We start from the raw sequence: 10,925 nt of genomic DNA, 5'->3' as shown, positions 1-10,925 counted from the left end.
ATGGGGAGCTCTTGCTTAAAAAGTCACAGAGTCCAAGCTGATTAAATGGTTAAAAGCAAATTTATTTAAAACCTTTCTAATGTTTGTTTTTTTTAAAGCCTCACCAAAGGCCGTTGTGGAAAAAAAAATGGAGCCCAAGTTAACTTGGTTAGGCCTCTAAAGGTATTTCCTCCTCCAAATTTTGCTTTGGTGAAAAATTGGAGAATCCATTTGTAGTTCGTTCTTCAGAGCTTGAAGATGAGGTTTCATCTGAGCTTCTTGGATGAGGAGCAAAACGTCTTCAAAGAAAAAACAGAAAGTCCAGTGGCCTCCAGAAAATAGAATAGAATAGAATAGATTTTTTTATTGGCCAAGTGTGATTGGACACACAAGGAATTTGTCTTGGTGCATATGCTCTCAGTGTACATAAAAGAAAAAATACCTTCATCAAGGTACAACACTTACAACACTTAATGATAGTCATAGATACAAATAAGCAATCAGGAAACAATATCAATATAAATCGTAAGAATACCATTAACAAAGTTACAGTCATACAGTCATAAGTGGAAGGAAATGGGTGATGGGAACGCTGAGAAGATTAATAGTAGTGCAGATGTAGTAAATAGTGTTGAGGGAATTATTTGTTTAGCAGAGTGATGGCCTTTGGGGAAAAAACCCTCCTTGTGTCTAGTTGTTCTGGTGTGCAGTGCTCTATAGCGTCGTTTTGAGGATAGGAGTTGAAACAGTTTATGTCCAGAATGTGAGGGGTCTGTAAATATTTTCACAGCCCTCTTTTTGACTTTTTGAAAAAGCACCTTTTGGACAACCATGACCTGGATGACGGAGAATCTCCATAGACATTTACCTACAACTATAGAGCTGAGGAACATTCTTGGATGAGAAGAGAAACGTCTTCAAAGAAAAAGCAGAAAGTCCAGTTGCCTCTTGAAAAAACACCTTTGGGATGAACTGGACCAATGTTCAATTGTATTATCTGGAATTTTTGTGGCTTCATTTTAAATACAGATTTTTGATCATCCAGGTCACGGTTGTCTTAAAATTGATTTTTCCCTCCCAAATGGCAACTGGATTTTATTGAATTCAAAGTCCAGTTGGAAAAAGCATCTTTGGAGTTAGGCTTCATTATTAGCTTTTTAGTAAAGGTGTCATTAGCATTTTAGCAATCTAAGTTCAAGAAAACATTTTTTTTTTTTTGTTCTGAGCTCAGGCCATTTGTTTTTAGTATGTGAGAACTAATCTTTTCAGCAACTGAACAATAAAGAGTGTACTCTGGAAGTCCTTGAATACGCATTCAAGTGTTAAGAAAGATACAACAGAAAAAATATACACTGGCAACTTTGAAGAGAAATACAAAAGAAAATACACTTGCAACTTTTAAGATACAAATCCATCTGGGGAAGAGTAATGTAACCTATAAATCTGCCACTTGTTAACTTTAATCAGTATTTACTGTGTTTCAATTCTATGTGTAATCAATGATTTGTTTGATTATTGCTTTCTGATGTATCACATATACTGAATGTATCATTGGTTTCTGTATCCTCCCCTTTTAATAAACTTTTTGGTTTGGCTGAAATACTTGTATTCGTATTGTTGGATAAGGACAAAAAAACCGTACTGCTTTTGTGAAAGGTGACAAGTATTGTTTTTCTCCCAAATTCAGGGAAATAGATTCCATTAGATTCCATGCAGGTCTGGGTGTTTGAATTTCTAGGGAATAATTAGACTGGATGTTATTTGAAGCTAGCCCAATGTGATCAGTTAAGCATAGTTTATGATTCACTTCAGTTAAGGCTTAAGACTAAGAATGGACAAATCTTAGTTCTAGTTGTCTTTGGCACAGAAATCAGCTGGGTGATTTTGGGTCATTCACTCTCTTTTAGATCTGGAAAGAAAGCAAAATCCCTTCTGCCAAAAATAATTGTATGGATTTGTTAAACTAAATAAATAATCCACTTTCCTGGAAATTAAGAACTGCACACATTTTCAGGATTCAGTGACGGAGTAACTTCTGAGTAAACATGAATAGCAATCAGCTTCATAAAAAAATATATATGAAACTGCCTATTTTCCTCTAGAAAACAGTCCTGCTACTGGTTTTCCTGTCCATGCATTGTTTCAATTTGGAAGAATTGCTTGAGATAAATTGCCTGGTTCAATTAAATTTAAAATATATGGATAGGAAGAAAAGTGTTTGGTTTCTCTTCAAGACAGTTTGAGTGAAGTACTTTTTATTTTCTTTGGAGTGGCAGGTGTTTCCGGTATAAAAAGAAAAACATCTTTGTGGTTACCCGGTTTCCTTTCGTCTACGTGCCATCAAGTTCACCAATCAGCTTCTTTTGCAGTAGATTGCAGCACCATGTTTCATTAAACATGTACCTGTTTTTTAAAAATCCCTATTATTTTATTTCTACCTGCCAGACTTTAAATTATTTGTCTTTCAACACGTTTTTTTTTTAAATTGTAAAGTAAAACCACTCAGGTTTTGTTTACAAAAAATAGTATGTTGGCAAAAAGATATATTTTACATCCATAGTTAAACATGATCAGCTGGGCTATTAAAGAGGGGGCCACTTATCTGCAATTTGACTAGAGAACTAAGATTTACAGTTGTCCTTGACTTACAACAGTTCATTTACTGACCGTTCAAAGTTACAGTTGTTTCATTAACTTTAACTGCAGTGATTCCTTTAACAACTGAGGCATGAAAGGTCCTGCAATGGGGCAAAATTCACTTAACAATTGTTTCGCTTAGCAAAACAGAAATTTTGGACTCTATTGTGGTCGTAAGTCGAAGACTACCTGTATTTAGATTTAGTGCATGTGTCTGTGTCCAAACCAGGCAAGATTACTTTTCTATATTGGGTTAATTCAAAAATAATAGTGTTCTTAGTTTGTGAAAGGAAAGATCAGTCAAACATCAAACTTCATGTACTTAATAATGTTAATAATAAAATTCCATCCTGGTTATAGGAAAAAATAATTCTCTTAAAGAGAATACCTAGCCTACCACAGGAGAAAATTTTTTCGATTCTAAAACAAAATGTAAATATCTCGATTTGACTAGACTAAAATAATAAAATAGGAAAACAATACCAGATCTATAGAAATATCACAGAATCAAGATCAAGTTCCCATATTCTCTGGAACTCTTCAGTCTTCTTATTAAATGAAAGGAGAATGTAGACCTAATATTAAAGCCTACAGTTTTTAAGGTAATTAGAAAGATGTAATTTTAACATAAATCTCTGGGAGCACAAGATGAAATTGAGTAGGAACTAGGCCATGTGATAGGCTGTAATTAGGAAGAGAATTAAGAAATTAATGTTTGGGCCAAACAGACTTAGATTAACTTCTGCTAATTACTAAACTGTTAAGATTGCCATTAAGAGCTATAGCCTATTGATTTCTGCTTATTGTACAATAGAATAAAGTTCAGTCTTACATAAATGATGGCAATTCAGTTTACTGTACACTTTAATAAAATGCTCACAAGTCAGCTCTTTTCCTAGTTCTGGAGGCATAGCTACATTTCCTTCATTTTTGTGGTGCATTGTATAAAAACCATTTGAATTTGCTTGGCGATGAATGAGGCCAGGGCACACGCAAAAGAGAAGAATTACCCTGTTGCAATGGGTCATGAGGTTAATTCCATTGATGGGATTAGTCTGATTTCTGTTGATAAGGTTGCCTTTTAACAGTGTAACTGACTAGGTGTAAAGATATGTGATTACAAACATCAATCATCATTAGAAATTAGCATTGAATTAAGATTAGCAAGGGCCTCTCTTCACCTCTGTCACTGTTAGCGGTTTCATTTCCTAAATGTGCTTTTATCTGCAAGGTGATTCAGGATTCATGTTTTTATGCCTTCAGGGCCTTGGGTGATTTTTTTTGTTAAATACATATGAACTAATAATAAGCATCAAACACAGCGGAACCTACCTACTTCTAAGTAAATGTGTGTGGGATTTTGCTGTAGGTAGATGATGGTAAACCAGTTGTGCATTTTTCTTCATTTAATGTCAGTGAGTAAACTTTGGCTTAAAAACATAGTTAATACTAACAGAAATAAAACAACAAAAAGATTAATGTAGCTTCCTCTGGTGTTTGTTATTTCTAGAATAGAAAATTATTAGCTGTGGTATTGACTGGATTTTTTTTGTATTTTGTATTTTTTTTTTAAAGTAACTTTTCAAGGGATAAATCATTTAAATTCTTTGAAGTTAAGATGCAGTTTAAAATTACTTTGTGGTATTCCTGCAGAAGCCTTCATGTTGGATTATAATAAACATAAAACAGAATGTTTACATCTGTTGTTATTGAGGCTCAAAAGAGTCATTTTAAAAAAATAAAGATTAATTACATCACATTCCTGTGTAGAAATTTGTAAAGCCTATTGAAACTTTGTTTTGGGAACCAAGCCAATAATCATAATGAAATGATTATATTCAGAACTTAATAAAAACAAATTATACCTTAAGCCTTCTATTTTTTCTTCTTCTTCAAAGCATTCATTATCTGAAATGAATTGGGAAATGAATAGAAAATCTTTTCTATTACTTTTGAAATTTGAAAGTAAGCTTATTGTTTAATTATAAAATCAGACCTGACTGCTTTGATGTCTCCTGTCTTAGTAGCATCATATATATCGGCAGATAAATGTTCCTGAAACATCTTGCTGCTGTTGGATTTTTTATTTTTATTTATTTTTATTTTGTCCCTTTGAATTAATATTGGCTTCTGACAACTGCATGAACAAATCCCCATAGTTCGATGGGGTTTTTTTTTTTGCAAGATTTCAGAAGAGGTTTGCCGTTGCCTGTTTCCCAGGGCTAAGAGACAATGACTGGCCCAAGGACACCCAGCTAGTTTTGAACCTAAGACTGGAACATTCAGCCTCCCAGTTTCTAGCCTGATGCCTTAAACACAGCGACAAGACCACCACTGTTGTTGAAGGCAATCCTGTCCTTTTACAGTATTATTAAAAGAGCATTTTTTTGAACATTCAGGCTGCATCTGTTTGTTTGTTTTTTTTAACAATTTCAGCAGAAAACAGTTCGGCTTGCTTTTGCTTGTAGATTACCATCATATTTCCCCTTAGTTTTATCTTTGCAAGATAAACATTCCCAGCGTTTAACTGTTACCCATATGGCTTGCTTTATAAATCCCTTATCGTGCTGGCTTCTCCCATGTTTCTAGTGCACATCTATGAAACAACATACTAGATTAGACTATGAAAGTTTTCCTTTAATTTATGTAACAACGACATGACCTGTGTTTAACTCATAGAATCATCTATTGTAATGTCCTTCCTGTTAAAGACTTCTTCAGCTTCAATCGCAACAATACAAGAGCAAACAATAGATTCAAACTTAACGTCAACCGCTTCAAACTTGATTGCAGAAAATATTACTTCTGCAACAGAGTTGTTAACGCTTGGAACTCATTACCTGACTCCATAGTCTCTACTCAAAATCCCAAAATCTTCAACCAAAAACTGTCTACTTTTGACCTCACCCCATTCCTAAGAGGACTATAAGGGGTGTGCATAAGAGCACAAAAGTGCCTACCGTTCCTGTCCTATTGTTCCTTTTCATTATATCAAATTAACATAGTTATTACATTCTTTTGCTTATATATATATATTTTTCTTATATGATGTATTGTTGTTTTATATCGATGTTTGTATACTGTTGTGACAAAACGAAATAAAATTAAAAAAAACTTGTGTAGCACCAAGAGATCCTTTGTGCTCTCTGTGCTTGGTTGTTTTCCTGCTGACATTTTATTACCCAAACTAGGTAACATCATCAGTGCTTGGGAAGAATGGGGCTTGCTCTCCATTTTTTTCCCCTTAGTGGCTTGCCCTGTCAGTGTGGATGGGAGTGGTCGTGGAAATTCTTTGGCTGGACTGTTTACTGTTAGTTTGTCTGCCAGTTCCTTTGATGTTTCCTTATGTTAACCTTGGAATTAATCTATGCTCAGCTGGATCCTGATTGCTGATGGAGAAGTGTTTTGGTCTTTTTATTCCCTTTTTGGCTTACTAGCACTGATGATTGTCCAAAGGATGCTTTTCCAAACGGCAACTAGACTGTGTTGGTTTTTTTCCCCTTGAAAACGTTTTGCTTCTCATCCTCTTGGATGAGGACTGGGCCTCTTGTGGCTCAACAGGCTAATGCAGTCTGTTATTAACACAGCTGCCTGCAATTACAATTACTGCAGGTTCCAGTCCCACCAGGCCCAAGGTTGACTCAGCCTTCCATCCTTTATAAGGTAGGTAAAATGAGGACCCAGATTGTTGGGGAGGGGGGCAATACAAGTTGACTTTGTATATAATATACAAATGGATGAGACTATTGCCTTACACAATGTAAGCTGCCCTGAGTCTTCGGAGAAGGGCGGGATATAAATTCAAAATAATAATAAAAATAATAATCATCCAAGGAGCTTCTTCAGTGCTCCCTGAACGGTGGGGAATATGAAAATGTTATGTCGTTTGTGTAATGAAATATCTGCAAGAAAACAACCAAAACAAAACAACCAAGCGCAGAGAACATCAAGGACATCTCATTTCAACTCTGAGCTATAAATATTCTCCTTTATTATACAGCATTTCTTAGAAACGCAGTGAATAATTGCCAGCACATGAAATCTGTTCCCATTTTCAAATCTGATTAAGGATGGGCAATGTTGCAACTCCAGATAAGGTTAGTCTGATGTTTCTATCATCTTTTTCTCCTAGTTGTGATTGCTAAGAGCACAGCATTAGGCGTCTGGGTCCACTTTCAGTCATGTTAAATCATGTTTTATTTCACCATTGAATTGAATTGACCTTACTGTAGTAAACAAACAGTAGTTGTCTAGATCAGGGGTCTCCAACCTTGGTCCCTTTAAGACTTGTGGACTTCAACTCCCAGAGTTCCTCAGCCAGCAAAGCTAAAACTAAAGAGATGATATTTTAACTCTGGGTACTGTCCTAGATAGTTCAGCAATATATTGCAGCAAGAAGTGAAGATTGGAATAATACGGGGTGGCCCACTTGCTTCCTTAGAGACTGGCCTGGTACTTTTGATATTTGCTGTTTAATGAATCAAGAGCCTTCCTGGCTCATTCTCCTGTGTTTTTATTGTTGTTTCCTTGCATTATGTTGCATCCCAACCTGCCAATAAGTAAATGACAGCTGTCAGGTTTCCAAACATAAAAACACAGAACATGATTAATTAATTCACAGACTCCTTTTTTTTTTAATTGCATCCAGCCATGTTCATCTCTCCTCCATTATGGCTTTGATTGCAATCATGAGCATTTAAGAAGACCCCTTTCTATGTTCTAAATAAATTGTACAGATTTCTGCAGATGGGTGGTTCTTTCCCCTACATCTGTTACAATCCTTAAAGAACCCTTTCTTAAGAATGAAAATTAGATGTTGCATATACCATTTTACTACAAGAAGTTAACTAGTTTCAGCAAACCTAACTTTAGGAACATATGTGTGCTAAAACAGAGAATACATTATTTTAATGTTTATTTAGAAATGATCAATAGTTTAGGGGAAAAACTGTCCAACCTACCAACTGTTAGACCAATTAAAATGCATATGCTATTTTAGATGCTTAAACTTCTACCTTTTATAGGAAATGACATAGGTTTTTGTTAGCACCTACATCAGTGGTTCCTAATTTAAGCACAGCCTTGACAGAAGGTTTTAAAGTGGGAAATAGTTTCCATTCGGCCTACCCAACCTTTGTCCCCCGAGAACAACAGCCAACTAACAAGCTTTTGAAAATTAAAAACAGATCAGCTTGTCAAGGTAATTGCCAGTAGTTGAACTGAAACCACAAAAACATAGTTCAAAATAAATTTTTGACAAGAGTTCTCAGGGTCTTACAACCCCAATAGTTTCCTGCTTTTTATCTTTGTCATGCATGAGGCTAATTCAGATAAGTGAAAAACTATCAAAGCTCAAAGCTCATTCCCTGCTAACATTTCCTTTCATGATAAGAAATAATAATAATAACAACAGAGTTGAAAAGGACCTTGGAGGCCTTCTAGTCCCATCCCCTGCCCAGGCAGGAAACCCTACACCATCTCAGACAGATGGTTATCCAACATTTTCTTAAAAATTTCCAGTGTTGGAGCATTCACAACTTCTGCAGGCAAGTCCTTCCACTTATTAATTGTTCTAACTGTCAGGAAATTTCTCCTTAGTTCTAAGTTGCTTCTTTCCTTGATCAGTTTCCACCCATTGCTTCTTGTTCTACCCTCAGGTGCTTTGGAGAACAGCTTGACTCCCTCTTCTTTGTGGCAACCCCTGAGATATTGGAATATATACTGCTATCATGTCTCCCCTAGTCCTTCTTTTCATTAAACTAGACATACCCAGTTCCTGCAACCGTTCTTCATATGTTTTAGCCTCCAGCCCCCTAATCATCTTTGTTGCTCTTTTCTGCACTCTTTCTAGAGTCTCAACATCTTTTTTACTTCATGGTGACCAAAACTGAATGCAATATTCCAAGTGTGGCCTTACCAAGGCATTATGTTCATTAACTGTTCATTAAGGTCCTCCTACCAAATTATCAAAGGCCCATAATTGTGATAGTCCTCTGGTTTTGAAGAAGAAACCCAGAGGACTACCATATTTGGTGCTCTCTGAGCTTCGTTGTTTTCTGGCAGATGTTTCATTATCAAGTAGAAGAGAATATTTGTAACTCAGAGTTGAACCTAGTTGGGACATGAAATGTTTGCAGGAAAATCACCAAGCTCAGAGAGCTTCAAGGACCCCCACAGCTTTCATTGCGAAATGCTAAGTACGCTTAGCTTCCCTCATTGTATACCGTCTTTCACCAAGAAGCAGAGCTTTGCATGCAATTCAGTACACACTTTGATAATTGTTAATTCTGATAGAAGACATTATTTCACGATGGTGTTATCTAAATGGCTATGAAGATTCTCCCAAAGGTGCTTTTTCAAGTGGCAACTGGACTTTCTTGTCTTCCTTTGAAGAAAAGAAAAGAAAAATCTAAGAAGCTTCTTCAGCTCTGAGTGGATGGTGGGGAATGGAAGGGTTTAGAATCCTTGGAAGGAACAAACCCATCAGGACAAGAATCAGCAGGCCATCTGCATTTAAAAGATAAAGGCCACAATTTGGACAGAAAGGACTGCAGGTTTGAATGAGGGTCTGAATGAGGTTTGAATCAGGTTTGAATGAGGATCTGTGTTGTAGGCTATCTACAAAACAGATCCTTTCCGCACCTCCAAGAAAGCTCCACGCCCATTTGCAGCACTGAGGTGACCCTGAGGACACAGATAAACCTCCAAGTGGCTTCAGCAATTCTCTAAAAGGGATGCAAATGACCAGCTGTCTGCAAGGAATATAAATCCTTCCATCCCCCACCATCCAGTCGGAACTGAAGAAGCTTCTTGGATGAGAGGCGAAACGTCTTCAAAGAAAAAAAACTTGGCCACTCCAAATCTCAAAAACTTGGCAACTCCAAATCTCAACCAGCGAATGCTCTGTCTTACACACTGGAAAAAAGAATCTAAACACTAAATACAAACTCTATGGACATTACCTTACAGATGACCCCCACCCTATTAAAGACCTTGGAATTTTCATATCTAGCGCTCCATGGCTTAGGACCGGGTTACTTACGGGACCGCCTACTGCTACCGACTGCCTCCCACCGACCTGTGCGCTCTCACAGAGAGGGACTCCTTAGGGTGCCATCTGCCAAACAATGTCGGCTGTTGGCCCCCAGGGGAAGGGCCTTCTCTGTGGGGGCTCCCACCATCTGGAATGAACTTCCCCCAGGACTCTGTCAACTACCTGACCTTCGGACCTTTCGCCGCGAGTTGAAGACCTACCTATTTATTTGCGCAGGACTGGCATAGAAATTTTTAGCAGTTTTTAATACTTTAATGTAAATTATTTGGGGTTTTTATGGTTTTATATAGTATTAATCTGGCCTGATATTTAATAAGATTTTTAATAATTGTTTTATTATGTGTATTGTACTGTTTTATTTTGGCTGTGAACCGCCCTGAGTCCTTCAGGAGAAGGGCGATATAAAAATCTAAAAAATAAATAAATAAATAAATAAATAATGATCTAAGTGCCAAAGCCCACTGCAACTACATCGCAAAAAAGGCTTTAAGAGTTGTAAACCTAATCTTACGTAGCTTCTTCTCCAAGAAACACTACACTGCTAACCAGAGCTTATAAAACATTTGCTAGACCAATTCTTGAATGCAGATCACCTGTCTGGAACCCATACCACATTTCAGACATCAATACAATTGAACGTGTCTAGAAATATTTTACAAGAAGAGTTCTCCACTCCTCTGAATACAACAAAATACCTTATGCCACCAGACTTGAAATCCTGGGCTTAGAAAATTTAGAACTACGCCGTCTTCGACATGACCTGAGTTTAACTCATAGAATCATCTGTTGCAATGTCCTTCCTGTCTAAGACTACTTCAGTTTCAATTGCAACAATACATGAGCACACAATAGATTTAAGCTTAATGTGAACCGCTCCAATCTTGATTGCAGAAAATATGACTTCAGTAACAGAGTTGTTAATGCTTGGAACACACTACCTGACTCTGTGGTCTCTTCTCAAAATCCCCAAAGCTTCAACCAAAAACTGTCTACTATTGACCTCACCCCATTCCTAAGAGGTCCGTAAGGGGCGCGCATAAGAGCACCAACGTGCCTACCGTTCCTGTCCTATTGTTTCCTTTCATTATATCCAATTAATATAGTTATGCTTATATATATATGCTTATATATTATATAGTTATTTTCATGCTTATGCTTATGTATACTGTTGTGACAAATAAGAATAAATAAATAAAAAATATAAAAAACCAGAAAGTCCACGTGAAAAAGCACCTTTGGGACAATGATGTTACCT

This window comes from Ahaetulla prasina, chromosome 8 (genome assembly GCF_028640845.1).
Source record: "Ahaetulla prasina isolate Xishuangbanna chromosome 8, ASM2864084v1, whole genome shotgun sequence".
NCBI lineage: Eukaryota > Metazoa > Chordata > Lepidosauria > Squamata > Colubridae > Ahaetulla > Ahaetulla prasina.
This window is presented reverse-complemented; position numbering follows the sequence as displayed.